Source organism: Ascaphus truei, chromosome 2, assembly GCF_040206685.1.
Source record: "Ascaphus truei isolate aAscTru1 chromosome 2, aAscTru1.hap1, whole genome shotgun sequence".
Taxonomy (NCBI): domain Eukaryota; kingdom Metazoa; phylum Chordata; class Amphibia; order Anura; family Ascaphidae; genus Ascaphus; species Ascaphus truei.
This window is the reverse complement of record NC_134484.1, coordinates 19,677,313-19,699,431: the sequence shown is the minus strand read 5'-3', so window position 1 is coordinate 19,699,431 and position 22,119 is coordinate 19,677,313. Positions and strand designations below refer to the sequence as shown.

The following is a 22,119-nucleotide window of genomic DNA, read 5'->3' as shown; positions in this document are numbered from 1 at the left end:
ACAGTATCAGCATACAGTCATACATCAGCATATAGTCATACAGCATCAGCATACAGCATCAGCATACAGTATCAGCATACAGTATCAGCATACAGTATAAGCATACAGTCATACATCAGCATATAGTCATACAGTATCAGCATACAGTCATATAGTATCAGCATACAGTCATACATCAGCATATAGTCATACAGCATCAGCATACAGTATCAGCATACAGCATTAGCACACAGTAATTCAGTATCAGTATACAGTCATACAGCATCAGCATACAGTCATACAGTATCAGCATACAGTCATACATCAGCATATAGTCATACAGCATCAGCATACAGTATCAGCATACAGCATTAGCACACAGTAATTCAGTATCAGTATACAGTCATACAGCATCAGCATACAGTCATACAGCATCAGCATACAGTCATACAGCATCAGCATACAGTCATACAGCATCAGCATACAGTCATACAGTATCAGCATACAGTCATACAGTATCAGCATACAGTCATACAGTATCAGCATACAGTCATACAGTATCAGCATACAGTCATACATCTGCATACAGTCATACATCTGCATACAGTCATACAGTATCAGCATACAGTCATACAACATCAGCATACAGTCATACAACATCAGCATACAGTCATACAGTATCAGCATACAGTCATACAGTATCAGCATACAGTCATACAGCATCAGCATACAGTCATACAGTATCAGCATACAGTCATACAGCATCAGCATACAGTCATACAGCATCAGCATACAGTCATACAGTCTCAGCATACAGTCATATAGTATCAGCATACAGTCATACCGTATCAGCATACAGTCATACAGTATCAGCATACAGTCATACAACATCAGCATACAGTCATATAGTATCAGCATACAGTCATATAGTATCAGCATACAGTCATACAGTATCAGCATACAGTCGTACAGTATCAGCATACAGTCGTACAGTATCAGCATACAGTCATACAGCATCAGTATACAGTCATACCGTATCAGCATACAGTCATACATCTGCATACAGTCATACCGTATCAGCATACAGTCATATAGTATCAGCATACAGTCATACAGTATCAGCATACAGTCGTACAGTATCAGCATACAGTCATACAGCATCAGTATACAGTCATACCGTATCAGCATACAGTCATACATCTGCATACAGTCATACCGTATCAGCATACAGTCATATAGTATCAGCATACAGTCATATAGTATCAGCATACAGTCATACAGTATCAGCATACAGTCGTACAGTATCAGCATACAGTCATACAGCATCAGTATACAGTCATACCGTATCAGCATACAGTCATACATCTGCATACAGTCATACCGTATCAGCATACAGTCATATAGTATCAGCATACAGTCATATAGTATCAGCATACAGTCATACAGTATCAGCATACAGTCATACAGCATCAGCATACAGTCATACATCAGCATATAGTCATACAGCATCAGCATACAGTCATACATCTGCATACAGTCATACATCAGCATACAGTCATACAACATCAGCATACAGTCATACAGTATCAGCATACAGTCATATAGTATCAGCATACAGTCATACAGTATCAGCATACAGTCATACAGTATCAGCATACAGTCATACAGTATCAGCATACAGTCATACATCTGCATACAGTCATACATCTGCATACAGTCATACAACATCAGCATACAGTCATACAGTATCAGCATACAGTCATACAGTATCAGCATACAGTCATACAGCATCAGCATACAGTCATACAGCATCAGCATACAGTCATACAGTCTCAGCATACAGTCATATAGTATCAGCATACAGTATCAGCATACAGTCATACATCTGCATACAGTCATACAACATCAGCATACAGTCATATAGTATCAGCATACAGTCATATAGTATCATCATACAGTCGTACAGTATCAGCATACAGTCGTACAGTATCAGCATACAGTCGTACAGTATCAGCATACAGTCATACAGCATCAGCATACATCTGCATACAGTCATAAATCAGCATACAGTCATACATCAGCATATAGTCATACAGCATCAGCATACAGCATCAGCATACAGTATCAGCATACAGTATCAGCATACAGCCATACATCAGCATATAGTCATACAGCATCAGCATACAGCATCAGCATACAGTATCAGCATACAGTCATACAGTATCAGCATACAGTCATACAGCATCAGCATACAGCATCAGCATACAGTATCAGCATACAGTCATACATCAGCATATAGTCATACAGCATCAGCATACAGTATCAGCATACAGTATCAGCATACAGTCATACAGCATCAGCATACATCTGCATACAGTCATACATCAGCATACAGTCATACATCAGCATATAGTCATACAGCATCAGCATACAGTATCAGCATACAGTATCAGCATACAGCCATACATCAGCATATAGTCATACAGCATCAGCATACAGCATCAGCATACAGTATCAGCATACAGTCATACATCAGCATATAGTCATACAGCATCAGCATACAGTATCAGCATACAGCCATACATCAGCATACAGTCATACATCAGCATATAGTCATACAGCATCAGCATACAGCATCAGCATACAGTATCAGCATACAGTCATACATCAGCATATAGTCATACAGCATCAGCATACAGCATCAGCATACAGTATCAGCATACAGTCATACATCAGCATATAGTCATACAGCATCAGCATACAGTATCAGCATACAGTATCAGCATACAGTATCAGCATACAGCCATACAGCATTAGCACACAGTAATTCAGTATCAGCATACAATCATACAGCATCAGCATACAGTCATACATCAGCATATAGTCATACAGTATCAGCATACAGCATCAGCATACAGTCATACAGTATCAGCATACAGCCATACAGCATTAGCACACAGTAATTCAGTATCAGTATACAATCATACAGCATCAGCATACAGTCATACCGCATCAGCATAAAGTCATACAGTATACAATCATACAGCATCAGCATACAGTCATACATCAGCATACAGTCATACAGTATCAGCATACAGTCGTACAGTATCAGCATACATCTGCATACAGTCATACATCAGCATACAGTCATACATCAGCATATAGTCATACAGCATCAGCATACAGTATCAGCATACAGCCATACGTTCAGCATATAGTCATACAGCATCAGCATACAGTATCAGCATACAGCCATTCAGTATCAGCATACAGTCATACATCAGCATATAGTCATACAGCATCAGCATACAGTATCAGCATACAGTATCAGCATACAGTATCAGCATACAGCATAAGGACACAGTAATTCAGTATCAGTATACAGTCATACAGCATCAGCATACAGTCATACAGCATCAGCATACAGTCATACAGCATCAGCATACAGTCATACAGCATCAGCATACAGTCATACAGTATCAGCATACAGTTATACAGTATCAGCATACAGTCATACAGTATCAGCATACAGTCATACAGTATCAGCATACAGTCATACATCTGCATACAGTCATACAGTATCAGCATACAGTCATACAACATCAGCATACAGTCATACAACATCAGCATACAGTCATACAGTATCAGCATACAGTCATACAGTATCAGCATACAGTCATACAGCATCAGCATACAGTCATACAGTATCAGCATACAGTCATACAGCATCAGCATACAGTCATACAGCATCAGCATACAGTCATACAGTCTCAGCATACAGTCATATAGTATCAGCATACAGTCATACCGTATCAGCATACAGTATCAGCATACAGTCATACAACATCAGCATACAGTCATATAGTATCAGCATACAGTCATATAGTATCAGCATACAGTCATATAGTATCAGCATACAGTCATACAGTATCAGCATACAGTCGTACAGTATCAGCATACAGACGTACAGCATCAGTATACAGTCATACCGTATCAGCATACAGTCATACATCTGCATACAGTCAAACCGTATCAGCATACAGTCATATAGTATCAGCATACAGTCATACAGTATCAGCATACAGTCGTACAGTATCAGCATACAGTCATACAGCATCAGTATACAGTCATACCGTATCAGCATACAGTCATACATCTGCATACAGTCATACCGTATCAGCATACAGTCTTATAGTATCAGCATACAGTCATATAGTATCAGCATACAGTCATACAGTATCAGCATACAGTCGTACAGTATCAGCATACAGTCATACAGTATCAGCATACAGTCATACAGCATCAGTATACAGTCATACCATATCAGCATACAGTCATACATCTGCATACAGTCATACCGTATCAGCATACAGTCATATAGTATCAGCATACAGTCATACAGTATCAGCATACAGTCATACAGCATCAGCATACAGTCATACATCAGCATATAGTCATACAGCATCAGCATACAGTCATACAGCATCAGCATACAGTCATACATCTGCATACAGTCATACATCTGCATACAGTCATACAACATCAGCATACAGTCATACAGTATCAGCATACAGTCATATAGTATCAGCATACAGTCATACAGTATCAGCATACAGTCATACAGTATCAGCATACAGTCATACATCTGCATACAGTCATACATCTGCATACAGTCATACAACATCAGCATACAGTCATACAGTATCAGCATACAGTCATACAGTATCAGCATACAGTCATATAGTATCAGCATACAGTCATACATCTGCATACAGTCATACATCTGCATACAGTCATACAACATCAGCATACAGTCATACAGTATCAGCATACAGTCATACATCTGCATACAGTCATACATCTGCATACAGTCATACAGTATCAGCATACAGTCATACAGCATCAGCATACAGTCATACATCAGCATATAGTCATACAGCATCAGCATACAGTCATACAGCATCAGCATACAGTCATACATCTGCATACAGTCATACATCTGCATACAGTCATACAACATCAGCATACAGTCATACAGTATCAGCATACAGTCATATAGTATCAGCATACAGTCATACAGTATCAGCATACAGTCATACAGTATCAGCATACAGTCATACATCTGCATACAGTCATACATCTGCATACAGTCATACAACATCAGCATACAGTCATACAGTATCAGCATACAGTCATACAGTATCAGCATACAGTCATACAGCATCAGCATACAGTCATACAGCATCAGCATACAGTCATACAGTCTCAGCATACAGTCATATAGTATCAGCATACAGTATCAGCATACAGTCATACATCTGCATACAGTCATACAACATCAGCATACAGTCATATAGTATCAGCATACAGTCATATAGTATCAGCATACAGTCGTACAGTATCAGCATACAGTCGTACAGTATCAGCATACAGTCGTACAGTATCAGCATACAGTCATACAGCATCAGCATACATCTGCATACAGTCATAAATCAGCATACAGTCATACATCAGCATATAGTCATACAGCATCAGCATACAGCATCAGCATACAGTATCAGCATACAGTATCAGCATACAGCCATACATCAGCATATAGTCATACAGCATCAGCATACAGCATCAGCATACAGTATCAGCATACAGTCATACAGTATCAGCATACAGTCATACAGCATCAGCATACAGCATCAGCATACAGTATCAGCATACAGTCATACATCAGCATATAGTCATACAGCATCAGCATACAGTATCAGCATACAGTATCAGCATACAGTCATACAGCATCAGCATACATCTGCATACAGTCATACATCAGCATACAGTCATACATCAGCATATAGTCATACAGCATCAGCATACAGTATCAGCATACAGTATCAGCATACAGCCATACATCAGCATATAGTCATACAGCATCAGCATACAGCATCAGCATACAGTATCAGCATACAGTCATACATCAGCATATAGTCATACAGCATCAGCATACAGTATCAGCATACAGCCATACATCAGCATACAGTCATACATCAGCATATAGTCATACAGAATCAGCATACAGCATCAGCATACAGTATCAGCATACAGCATCAGCATACAGTATCAGCATACAGTCATACATCAGCATATAGTCATACAGCATCAGCATACAGCATCAGCATACAGTATCAGCATACAGTCATACATCAGCATATAGTCATACAGCATCAGCATACAGTATCAGCATACAGTATCAGCATACAGTATCAGCATACAGCCATACAGCATTAGCACACAGTAATTCAGTATCAGCATACAATCATACAGCATCAGCATACAGTCATACATCAGCATATAGTCATACAGTATCAGCATACAGTATCAGCATACAGTCATACAGTATCAGCATACAGCCATACAGCATTAGCACACAGTAATTCAGTATCAGCATACAATCATACAGCATCAGCATACAGTCATACCGCATCAGCATAAAGTCATACAGTATACAATCATACAGCATCAGCATACAGTCATACATCAGCATACAGTCATACAGTATCAGCATACAGTCGTACAGTATCAGCATACATCTGCATACAGTCATACATCAGCATACAGTCATACATCAGCATATAGTCATACAGCATCAGCATACAGTATCAGCATACAGCCATACGTTCAGCATATAGTCATACAGCATCAGCATACAGTATCAGCATACAGCCATACAGTATCAGCATACAGTCATACATCAGCATATAGTCATACAGCATCAGCATACAGTATCAGCATACAGTATCAGCATACAGTATCAGCATACAGCATAAGCACACAGTAATTCAGTATCAGTATACAGTCATACAGCATCAGCATACAGTCATACAGCATCAGCATACAGTCATACAGCATCAGCATACAGTCATACAGCATCAGCATACAGTCATACAGTATCAGCATACAGTTATACAGTATCAGCATACAGTCATACAGTATCAGCATACAGTCATACAGTATCAGCATACAGTCATACATCTGCATACAGTCATACAGTATCAGCATACAGTCATACAACATCAGCATACAGTCATACAACATCAGCATACAGTCATACAGTATCAGCATACAGTCATACAGTATCAGCATACAGTCATACAGCATCAGCATACAGTCATACAGTATCAGCATACAGTCATACAGCATCAGCATACAGTCATACAGCATCAGCATACAGTCATACAGTCTCAGCATACAGTCATATAGTATCAGCATACAGTCATACCGTATCAGCATACAGTATCAGCATACAGTCATACAACATCAGCATACAGTCATATAGTATCAGCATACAGTCATATAGTATCAGCATACAGTCATATAGTATCAGCATACAGTCATACAGTATCAGCATACAGTCGTACAGTATCAGCATACAGACGTACAGCATCAGTATACAGTCATACCGTATCAGCATACAGTCATACATCTGCATACAGTCAAACCGTATCAGCATACAGTCATATAGTATCAGCATACAGTCATACAGTATCAGCATACAGTCGTACAGTATCAGCATACAGTCATACAGCATCAGTATACAGTCATACCGTATCAGCATACAGTCATACATCTGCATACAGTCATACCGTATCAGCATACAGTCTTATAGTATCAGCATACAGTCATATAGTATCAGCATACAGTCATACAGTATCAGCATACAGTCGTACAGTATCAGCATACAGTCATACAGTATCAGCATACAGTCATACAGCATCAGTATACAGTCATACCATATCAGCATACAGTCATACATCTGCATACAGTCATACCGTATCAGCATACAGTCATATAGTATCAGCATACAGTCATACAGTATCAGCATACAGTCATACAGCATCAGCATACAGTCATACATCAGCATATAGTCATACAGCATCAGCATACAGTCATACAGCATCAGCATACAGTCATACATCTGCATACAGTCATACATCTGCATACAGTCATACAACATCAGCATACAGTCATACAGTATCAGCATACAGTCATATAGTATCAGCATACAGTCATACAGTATCAGCATACAGTCATACAGTATCAGCATACAGTCATACATCTGCATACAGTCATACATCTGCATACAGTCATACAACATCAGCATACAGTCATACAGTCTCAGCATACAGTCATACAGTATCAGCATACAGTCATATAGTATCAGCATACAGTCATACATCTGCATACAGTCATACATCTGCATACAGTCATACAACATCAGCATACAGTCATACAGTATCAGCATACAGTCATACATCTGCATACAGTCATACATCTGCATACAGTCATACAACATCAGCATACAGTCATACAGTATCAGCATACAGTCATACAGCATCAGCATACAGTCATACAGCATCAGCATACAGTCATACAGTCTCAGCATACAGTCATATAGTATCAGCATACAGTATCAGCATACAGTCATACATCTGCATACAGTCATACAACATCAGCATACAGTCATATAGTATCAGCATACAGTCATATAGTATCAGCATACAGTCGTACAGTATCAGCATACAGTCGTACAGTATCAGCATACAGTCGTACAGTATCAGCATACAGTCATACAGCATCAGCATACATCTGCATACAGTCATACATCAGCATACAGTCATACATCAGCATATAGTCATACAGCATCAGCATACAGTATCAGCATACAGTATCAGCATACAGTCGTACAGTATCTGCATACATCTGCATACAGTCATACATCAGCATACAGTCATACATCAGCATATAGTCATACAGCATCAGCATCCAGTATCAGCATACAGTATCAGCATACAGTCATACAGAATCAGCATACATCTGCATACAGTCATACATCAGCATACAGTCATACATCAGCATATAGTCATACAGCATCAGCATACAGCATCAGCATACAGTATCAGCATACAGTATCAGCATACAGCCATACATCAGCATATAGTCATACAGCATCAGCATACAGCATCAGCATACAGTATCAGCATACAGTCATAAATCAGCATATAGTCATACAGCATCAGCATACAGTATCAGCATACAGTATCAGCATACAGTATCAGCATACAGCCATACATCAGCATATAGTCATACAGCATCAGCATACAGTATCAGCATACAGTATCAGCATACAGTATCAGCATACAGTCATACATCAGCATATAGTCATACAGTATCAGCATACAGTATCAGCATACAGTATCAGCATACAGTATCAGCATACAGTCATACATCAGCATATAGTCATACAGCATCAGCATACAGTATCAGCATACAGTATCAGCATACAGTATCAGCATACAGTATCAGCATACAGCCATACAGCATTAGCACACAGTAATTCAGTATCAGCATACAATCATACAGCATCAGCATACAGTCATACATCAGCATATAGTCATACAGTATCAGCATACAGTATCAGCATACAGTATCAGCATACAGTATCAGCATACAGCATTAGCACACAGTAATTCAGTATCAGCATACAATCATACAGCATCAGCATACAGTCATACATCAGCATATAGTCATACAGTATCAGCATACAGTATCAGCATACAGTATCAGCATACAGCCATACATCAGCATATAGTCATACAGCATCAGCATACAGCATCAGCATACAGTCATACATCAGCATATAGTCATACAGCATCAGCATACAGTATCAGCATACAGTATCAGCATACAGCCATACATCAGCATATAGTCATACAGCATCAGCATACAGCATCAGCATACAGTATCAGCATACAGTATCAGCATACAGTATCAGCATACAGTCATACATCAGCATATAGTCATACAGTATCAGCATACAGTATCAGCATACAGTCATACAGTATCAGCATACAGCCATACAGCATTAGCACACAGTAATTCAGTATCAGCATACAATCATACAGCATCAGCATACAGTCATACATCAGCATATAGTCATACAGTATCAGCATACAGTATCAGCATACAGCCATACAGCATTAGCACACAGTAATTCAGTATCAGCATACAATCATACAGCATCAGCATACAGTCATACAGTATCAGCATACAGTCATACAGTCATACCGCATCAGCATAAAGTCATACAGTATACAATCATACAGCATCAGCATACAGTCATACATCAGCATACAGTCATATAGTATCAGCATACAGTCGTACAGTATCAGCATACATCTGCATACAGTCATACATCAGCATACAGTCATACATCACATATAGTCATACAGCATAAGCATACAGTATCAGCATACAGTATCAGCATACAGCCATACATCAGCATATAGTCATACAGCATCAGCATACAGCATCAGCATACAGTATCAGCATACAGTCATACATCAGCATATAGTCATACAGCATCAGCATACAGTCATATAGTATCAGCATACAGTCATACAGTATCAGCATACAGTCATACAGTATCAGCATACAGTCATACATCAGCATATAGTCATACAGTATCAGCATACAGCATCAGCATACAGTATCAGCATACAGTCATACATCAGCATATAGTCATACAGCATCAGCATACAGTATCAGCATACAGCCATACATCAGCATACAGTCATACATCAGCATATAGTCATACAGCATCAGCATACAGCATCAGCATACAGTATCAGCATACAGTCATACATCAGCATATAGTCATACAGCATCAGCATACAGCATCAGCATACAGTATCAGCATACAGTCATACATCAGCATATAGTCATACAGCATCAGCATACAGTATCAGCATACAGTATCAGCATACAGTATCAGCATACAGCCATACAGCATTAGCACACAGTAATTCAGTATCAGCATACAATCATACAGCATCAGCATACAGTCATACATCAGCATATAGTCATACAGTATCAGCATACAGTATCAGCATACAGTCATACAGTATCAGCATACAGCCATACAGCATTAGCACACAGTAATTCAGTATCAGCATACAATCATACAGCATCAGCATACAGTCATACCGCATCAGCATAAAGTCATACAGTATACAATCATACAGCATCAGCATACAGTCATACATCAGCATACAGTCATACAGTATCAGCATACAGTCGTACAGTATCAGCATACATCTGCATACAGTCATACATCAGCATACAGTCATACATCAGCATATAGTCATACAGCATCAGCATACAGTATCAGCATACAGCCATACGTTCAGCATATAGTCATACAGCATCAGCATACAGTATCAGCATACAGCCATACAGTATCAGCATACAGTCATACATCAGCATATAGTCATACAGCATCAGCATACAGTATCAGCATACAGTATCTGCATACAGCATAAGCACACAGTAATTCAGTATCAGTATACAGTCATACAGCATCAGCATACAGTCATACAGCATCAGCATACAGTCATACAGCATCAGCATACAGTCATACAGCATCAGCATACAGTCATACAGTATCAGCATACAGTTATACAGTATCAGCATACAGTCATACAGTATCAGCATACAGTCATACAGTATCAGCATACAGTCATACATCTGCATACAGTCATACAGTATCAGCATACAGTCATACAACATCAGCATACAGTCATACAGTATCAGCATACAGTCATACAGTATCAGCATACAGTCATACAGCATCAGCATACAGTCATACAGTATCAGCATACAGTCATACAGCATCAGCATACAGTCATACAGCATCAGCATACAGTCATACAGTCTCAGCATACAGTCATATAGTATCAGCATACAGTCATACCGTATCAGCATACAGTATCAGCATACAGTCATACAACATCAGCATACAGTCATATAGTATCAGCATACAGTCATATAGTATCAGCATACAGTCATATAGTATCAGCATACAGTCATACAGTATCAGCATACAGTCGTACAGTATCAGCATACAGACGTACAGCATCAGTATACAGTCATACCGTATCAGCATACAGTCATACATCTGCATACAGTCAAACCGTATCAGCATACAGTCATATAGTATCAGCATACAGTCATACAGTATCAGCATACAGTCGTACAGTATCAGCATACAGTCATACAGCATCAGTATACAGTCATACCGTATCAGCATACAGTCATACATCTGCATACAGTCATACCGTATCAGCATACAGTCTTATAGTATCAGCATACAGTCATATAGTATCAGCATACAGTCATACAGTATCAGCATACAGTCGTACAGTATCAGCATACAGTCATACAGTATCAGCATACAGTCATACAGCATCAGTATACAGTCATACCATATCAGCATACAGTCATACATCTGCATACAGTCATACCGTATCAGCATACAGTCATATAGTATCAGCATACAGTCATACAGTATCAGCATACAGTCATACAGCATCAGCATACAGTCATACATCAGCATATAGTCATACAGCATCAGCATACAGTCATACAGCATCAGCATACAGTCATACATCTGCATACAGTCATACATCTGCATACAGTCATACAACATCAGCATACAGTCATACAGTATCAGCATACAGTCATATAGTATCAGCATACAGTCATACAGTATCAGCATACAGTCATACAGTATCAGCATACAGTCATACATCTGCATACAGTCATACATCTGCATACAGTCATACAACATCAGCATACAGTCATACAGTATCAGCATACAGTCATACAGTATCAGCATACAGTCATATAGTATCAGCATACAGTCATACATCTGCATACAGTCATACATCTGCATACAGTCATACAACATCAGCATACAGTCATACAGTATCAGCATACAGTCATACATCTGCATACAGTCATACATCTGCATACAGTCATACAACATCAGCATACAGTCATACAGTATCAGCATACAGTCATACAGCATCAGCATACAGTCATACAGCATCAGCATACAGTCATACAGTCTCAGCATACAGTCATATAGTATCAGCATACAGTATCAGCATACAGTCATACATCTGCATACAGTCATACAACATCAGCATACAGTCATATAGTATCAGCATACAGTCATATAGTATCAGCATACAGTCGTACAGTATCAGCATACAGTCGTACAGTATCAGCATACAGTCGTACAGTATCAGCATACAGTCATACAGCATCAGCATACATCTGCATACAGTCATACATCAGCATACAGTCATACATCAGCATATAGTCATACAGCATCAGCATACAGTATCAGCATACAGTATCAGCATACAGTCGTACAGTATCTGCATACATCTGCATACAGTCATACATCAGCATACAGTCATACATCAGCATATAGTCATACAGCATCAGCATCCAGTATCAGCATACAGTATCAGCATACAGTCATACAGAATCAGCATACATCTGCATACAGTCATACATCAGCATACAGTCATACATCAGCATATAGTCATACAGCATCAGCATACAGCATCAGCATACAGTATCAGCATACAGTATCAGCATACAGCCATACATCAGCATATAGTCATACAGCATCAGCATACAGCATCAGCATACAGTATCAGCATACAGTCATACATCAGCATATAGTCATACAGCATCAGCATACAGTATCAGCATACAGTATCAGCATACAGTATCAGCATACAGCCATACATCAGCATATAGTCATACAGCATCAGCATACAGCATCAGCATACAGTATCAGCATACAGTATCAGCATACAGTATCAGCATACAGTCATACATCAGCATATAGTCATACAGTATCAGCATACAGTATCAGCATACAGTATCAGCATACAGTATCAGCATACAGTCATACATCAGCATATAGTCATACAGCATCAGCATACAGTATCAGCATACAGTATCAGCATACAGTATCAGCATACAGTATCAGCATACAGCCATACAGCATTAGCACACAGTAATTCAGTATCAGCATACAATCATACAGCATCAGCATACAGTCATACATCAGCATATAGTCATACAGTATCAGCATACAGACGTACAGCATCAGTATACAGTCATACCGTATCAGCATACAGTCATACATCTGCATACAGTCAAACCGTATCAGCATACAGTCATATAGTATCAGCATACAGTCATACAGTATCAGCATACAGTCGTACAGTATCAGCATACAGTCATACAGCATCAGTATACAGTCATACCGTATCAGCATACAGTCATACATCTGCATACAGTCATACCGTATCAGCATACAGTCTTATAGTATCAGCATACAGTCATATAGTATCAGCATACAGTCATACAGTATCAGCATACAGTCGTACAGTATCAGCATACAGTCATACAGTATCAGCATACAGTCATACAGCATCAGTATACAGTCATACCATATCAGCATACAGTCATACATCTGCATACAGTCATACCGTATCAGCATACAGTCATATAGTATCAGCATACAGTCATACAGTATCAGCATACAGTCATACAGCATCAGCATACAGTCATACATCAGCATATAGTCATACAGCATCAGCATACAGTCATACAGCATCAGCATACAGTCATACATCTGCATACAGTCATACATCTGCATACAGTCATACAACATCAGCATACAGTCATACAGTATCAGCATACAGTCATATAGTATCAGCATACAGTCATACAGTATCAGCATACAGTCATACAGTATCAGCATACAGTCATACATCTGCATACAGTCATACATCTGCATACAGTCATACAACATCAGCATACAGTCATACAGTATCAGCATACAGTCATACAGTATCAGCATACAGTCATATAGTATCAGCATACAGTCATACATCTGCATACAGTCATACATCTGCATACAGTCATACAACATCAGCATACAGTCATACAGTATCAGCATACAGTCATACATCTGCATACAGTCATACATCTGCATACAGTCATACAACATCAGCATACAGTCATACAGTATCAGCATACAGTCATACAGCATCAGCATACAGTCATACAGCATCAGCATACAGTCATACAGTCTCAGCATACAGTCATATAGTATCAGCATACAGTATCAGCATACAGTCATACATCTGCATACAGTCATACAACATCAGCATACAGTCATATAGTATCAGCATACAGTCATATAGTATCAGCATACAGTCGTACAGTATCAGCATACAGTCGTACAGTATCAGCATACAGTCGTACAGTATCAGCATACAGTCATACAGCATCAGCATACATCTGCATACAGTCATACATCAGCATACAGTCATACATCAGCATATAGTCATACAGCATCAGCATACAGTATCAGCATACAGTATCAGCATACAGTCGTACAGTATCTGCATACATCTGCATACAGTCATACATCAGCATACAGTCATACATCAGCATATAGTCATACAGCATCAGCATCCAGTATCAGCATACAGTATCAGCATACAGTCATACAGAATCAGCATACATCTGCATACAGTCATACATCAGCATACAGTCATACATCAGCATATAGTCATACAGCATCAGCATACAGCATCAGCATACAGTATCAGCATACAGTATCAGCATACAGCCATACATCAGCATATAGTCATACAGCATCAGCATACAGCATCAGCATACAGTATCAGCATACAGTCATAAATCAGCATATAGTCATACAGCATCAGCATACAGTATCAGCATACAGTATCAGCATACAGTATCAGCATACAGCCATACATCAGCATATAGTCATACAGCATCAGCATACAGCATCAGCATACAGTATCAGCATACAGTATCAGCATACAGTATCAGCATACAGTCATACATCAGCATATAGTCATACAGTATCAGCATACAGTATCAGCATACAGTATCAGCATACAGTATCAGCATACAGTCATACATCAGCATATAGTCATACAGCATCAGCATACAGTATCAGCATACAGTATCAGCATACAGTATCAGCATACAGTATCAGCATACAGCCATACAGCATTAGCACACAGTAATTCAGTATCAGCATACAATCATACAGCATCAGCATACAGTCATACATCAACATATAGTCATACAGTATCAGCATACAGTATCAGCATACAGTATCAGCATACAGTATCAGCATACAGCATTAGCACACAGTAATTCAGTATCAGCATACAATCATACAGCATCAGCATACAGTCATACATCAGCATATAGTCATACAGTATCAGCATACAGTATCAGCATACAGTATCAGCATACAGCCATACATCAGCATATAGTCATACAGCATCAGCATACAGCATCAGCATACAGTCATACATCAGCATATAGTCATACAGCATCAGCATACAGTATCAGCATACAGTATCAGCATACAGCCATACATCAGCATATAGTCATACAGCATCAGCATACAGCATCAGCATACAGTATCAGCATACAGTATCAGCATACAGTATCAGCATACAGTCATACAGTATCAGCATACAGCCATACAGCATTAGCACACAGTAATTCAGTATCAGCATACAATCATACAGCATCAGCATACAGTCATACATCAGCATATAGTCATACAGTATCAGCATACAGTATCAGCATACAGCCATACAGCATTAGCACACAGTAATTCAGTATCAGCATACAATCATACAGCATCAGCATACAGTCATACAGTATCAGCATACAGTCATACAGTCATACCGCATCAGCATAAAGTCATACAGTATACAATCATACAGCATCAGCATACAGTCATACATCAGCATACAGTCATATAGTATCAGCATACAGTCGTACAGTATCAGCATACATCTGCATACAGTCATACATCAGCATACAGTCATACATCACATATAGTCATACAGCATAAGCATACAGTATCAGCATACAGTATCAGCATACAGCCATACATCAGCATATAGTCATACAGCATCAGCATACAGCATCAGCATACAGTATCAGCATACAGTCATACATCAGCATATAGTCATACAGCATCAGCATACAGTCATATAGTATCAGCATACAGTCATACAGTATCAGCATACAGTCATACAGTATCAGCATACAGTCATACATCAGCATATAGTCATACAGTATCAGCATACAGCATCAGCATACAGTATCAGCATACAGTCATACATCAGCATATAGTCATACAGCATCAGCATACAGTATCAGCATACAGCCATACATCAGCATACAGTCATACATCAGCATATAGTCATACAGCATCAGCATACAGCATCAGCATACAGTATCAGCATACAGTCATACATCAGCATATAGTCATACAGCATCAGCATACAGCATCAGCATACAGTATCAGCATACAGTCATACATCAGCATATAGTCATACAGCATCAGCATACAGTATCAGCATACAGTATCAGCATACAGTATCAGCATACAGCCATACCGCATTAGCACACAGTAATTCAGTATCAGCATACAATCATACAGCATCAGCATACAGTCATACATCAGCATATAGTCATACAGTATCAGCATACAGTATCAGCATACAGTCATACAGTATCAGCATACAGCCATACAGCATTAGCACACAGTAATTCAGTATCAGCATACAATCATACAGCATCAGCATACAGTCATACCGCATCAGCATAAAGTCATACAGTATACAATCATACAGCATCAGCATACAGTCATACATCAGCATACAGTCATACAGTATCAGCATACAGTCGTACAGTATCAGCATACATCTGCATACAGTCATACATCAGCATACAGTCATACATCAGCATATAGTCATACAGCATCAGCATACAGTATCAGCATACAGCCATACGTTCAGCATATAGTCATACAGCATCAGCATACAGTATCAGCATACAGCCATACAGTATCAGCATACAGTCATACATCAGCATATAGTCATACAGCATCAGCATACAGTATCAGCATACAGTATCTGCATACAGCATAAGCACACAGTAATTCAGTATCAGTATACAGTCATACAGCATCAGCATACAGTCATACAGCATCAGCATACAGTCATACAGCATCAGCATACAGTCATACAGCATCAGCATACAGTCATACAGTATCAGCATACAGTTATACAGTATCAGCATACAGTCATACAGTATCAGCATACAGTCATACAGTATCAGCATACAGTCATACATCTGCATACAGTCATACAGTATCAGCATACAGTCATACAACATCAGCATACAGTCATACAACATCAGCATACAGTCATACAGTATCAGCATACAGTCATACAGTATCAGCATACAGTCATACAGCATCAGCATACAGTCATACAGTATCAGCATACAGTCATACAGCATCAGCATACAGTCATACAGCATCAGCATACAGTCATACAGTCTCAGCATACAGTCATATAGTATCAGCATACAGTCATACCGTATCAGCATACAGTATCAGCATACAGTCATACAACATCAGCATACAGTCATATACAGTAGTATCAGCATACAGTCATATAGTATCAGCATACAGTCATATAGTATCAGCATACAGTCATACAGTATCAGCATACAGTCGTACAGTATCAGCATACAGACGTACAGCATCAGTATACAGTCATACCGTATCAGCATACAGTCATACATCTGCATACAGTCAAACCGTATCAGCATACAGTCATATAGTATCAGCATACAGTCATACAGTATCAGCATACAGTCGTACAGTATCAGCATACAGTCATACAGCATCAGTATACAGTCATACCGTATCAGCATACAGTCATACATCTGCATACAGTCATACCGTATCAGCATACAGTCTTATAGTATCAGCATACAGTCATATAGTATCAGCATACAGTCATACAGTATCAGCATACAGTCGTACAGTATCAGCATACAGTCATACAGTATCAGCATACAGTCATACAGCATCAGTATACAGTCATACCATATCAGCATACAGTCATACATCTGCATACAGTCATACCGTATCAGCATACAGTCATATAGTATCAGCATACAGTCATACAGTATCAGCATACAGTCATACAGCATCAGCATACAGTCATACATCAGCATATAGTCATACAGCATCAGCATACAGTCATACAGCATCAGCATACAGTCATACATCTGCATACAGTCATACATCTGCATACAGTCATACAACATCAGCATACAGTCATACAGTATCAGCATACAGTCATATAGTATCAGCATACAGTCATACAGTATCAGCATACAGTCATACAGTATCAGCATACAGTCATACATCTGCATACAGTCATACATCTGCATACAGTCATACAACATCAGCATACAGTCATACAGTCTCAGCATACAGTCATACAGTATCAGCATACAGTCATATAGTATCAGCATACAGTCATACATCTGCATACAGTCATACATCTGCATACAGTCATACAACATCAGCATACAGTCATACAGTATCAGCATACAGTCATACATCTGCATACAGTCATACATCTGCATACAGTCATACAACATCAGCATACAGTCATACAGTATCAGCATACAGTCATACAGCATCAGCATACAGTCATACAGCATCAGCATACAGTCATACAGTCTCAGCATACAGTCATATAGTATCAGCATACAGTATCAGCATACAGTCATACATCTGCATACAGTCATACAACATCAGCATACAGTCATATAGTATCAGCATACAGTCATATAGTATCAGCATACAGTCGTACAGTATCAGCATACAGTCGTACAGTATCAGCATACAGTCGTACAGTATCAGCATACAGTCATACAGCATCAGCATACATCTGCATACAGTCATACATCAGCATACAGTCATACATCAGCATATAGTCATACAGCATCAGCATACAGTATCAGCATACAGTATCAGCATACAGTCGTACAGTATCTGCATACATCTGCATACAGTCATACATCAGCATACAGTCATACATCAGCATATAGTCATACAGCATCAGCATCCAGTATCAGCATACAGTATCAGCATACAGTCATACAGAATCAGCATACATCTGCATACAGTCATACATCAGCATACAGTCATACATCAGCATATAGTCATACAGCATCAGCATACAGCATCAGCATACAGTATCAGCATACAGTATCAGCATACAGCCATACATCAGCATATAGTCATACAGCATCAGCATACAGCATCAGCATACAGTATCAGCATACAGTCATACATCAGCATATAGTCATACAGCATCAGCATACAGTATCAGCATACAGTATCAGCATACAGTATCAGCATACAGCCATACATCAGCATATAGTCATACAGCATCAGCATACAGCATCAGCATACAGTATCAGCATACAGTATCAGCATACAGTATCAGCATACAGTCATACATCAGCATATAGTCATACAGTATCAGCATACAGTATCAGCATACAGTATCAGCATACAGTATCAGCATACAGTCATACATCAGCATATAGTCATACAGCATCAGCATACAGTATCAGCATACAGTATCAGCATACAGTATCAGCATACAGTATCAGCATACAGCCATACAGCATTAGCACACAGTAATTCAGTATCAGCATACAATCATACAGCATCAGCATACAGTCATACATCAGCATATAGTCATACAGTATCAGCATACAGTATCAGCATACAGTATCAGCATACAGTATCAGCATACAGCATTAGCACACAGTAATTCAGTATCAGCATACAATCATACAGCATCAGCATACAGTCATACATCAGCATATAGTCATACAGTATCAGCATACAGTATCAGCATACAGTATCAGCATACAGCCATACATCAGCATATAGTCATACAGCATCAGCATACAGCATCAGCATACAGTCATACATCAGCATATAGTCATACAGCATCAGCATACAGTATCAGCATACAGTATCAGCATACAGTATCAGCATACAGCCATACATCAGCATATAGTCATACAGCATCAGCATACAGCATCAGCATACAGTATCAGCATACAGTATCAGCATACAGTATCAGCATACAGTATCAGCATACAGTCATACATCAGCATATAGTCATACAGTATCAGCATACAGTATCAGCATACAGTCATACAGTATCAGCATACAGCCATACAGCATTAGCACACAGTAATTCAGTATCAGCATACAATCATACAGCATCAGCATATAGTCATACATCAGCATATAGTCATACAGTATCAGCATACAGTATCAGCATACAGCCATACAGCATTAGCACACAGTAATTCAGTATCAGCATACAATCATACAGCATCAGCATACAGTCATACAGTATCAGCATACAGTCATACAGTCATACCGCATCAGCATAAAGTCATACAGTATACAATCATACAGCATCAGCATACAGTCATACATCAGCATACAGTCATATAGTATCAGCATACAGTCGTACAGTATCAGCATACATCTGCATACAGTCATACATCAGCATACAGTCATACATCACATATAGTCATACAGCATAAGCATACAGTATCAGCATACAGTATCAGCATACAGCCATACATCAGCATATAGTCATACAGCATCAGCATACAGCATCAGCATACAGTATCAGCATACAGTCATACATCAGCATATAGTCATACAGCATCAGCATACAGTCATATAGTATCAGCATACAGTCATACAGTATCAGCATACAGTCATACAGTATCAGCATACAGTCATACATCAGCATATAGTCATACAGTATCAGCATACAGCATCAGCATACAGTATCAGCATACAGCCATACAGCATTAGCACACAGTAATTCAGTATCAGCATACAATCATACAGCATCAGCATACAGTCATACCGCATCAGCATAAAGTCATACAGCATCAGCATAAAGTCATACAGCATCAGCATAAAGTCATACAGCATCAGCATAAAGTCATACAGCATCAGCATAATGTCATACAGTATACAGTCATACAGCATCAGCATACAGTCATACATCAGCATACAGTCATACAGCATCAACAAACAGTACAGCATCAGCATACAGTCAGGACACTGTCATGTGGCAGTGTGGCATTATGGATTTCCCACCTTAATGTGTTACACTAATAGCTGTCACGTCTGCATTTTATTACTGGTGTATTAGAATAAAAGAAAACTGTTTGGATTAACTGTATGAAACTAGCCTATGTTAGACTTCAAGAGATGATCTGATGATGCCATGCTGGCATTAATGAAGC

The 22,119-nt window shown here is 39.0% G+C and overlaps 1 protein-coding gene across 1 annotated transcript in view; it reads right to left on the bottom strand.

Annotated features, from left to right (window-relative positions):
• LOC142476069 (uncharacterized) overlaps positions 1-22,119 on the bottom strand; it is a 166,995-nt gene that overhangs the window by 87,942 nt on the left and 56,934 nt on the right. The gene's annotated exons all lie outside the window — the stretch shown is intronic.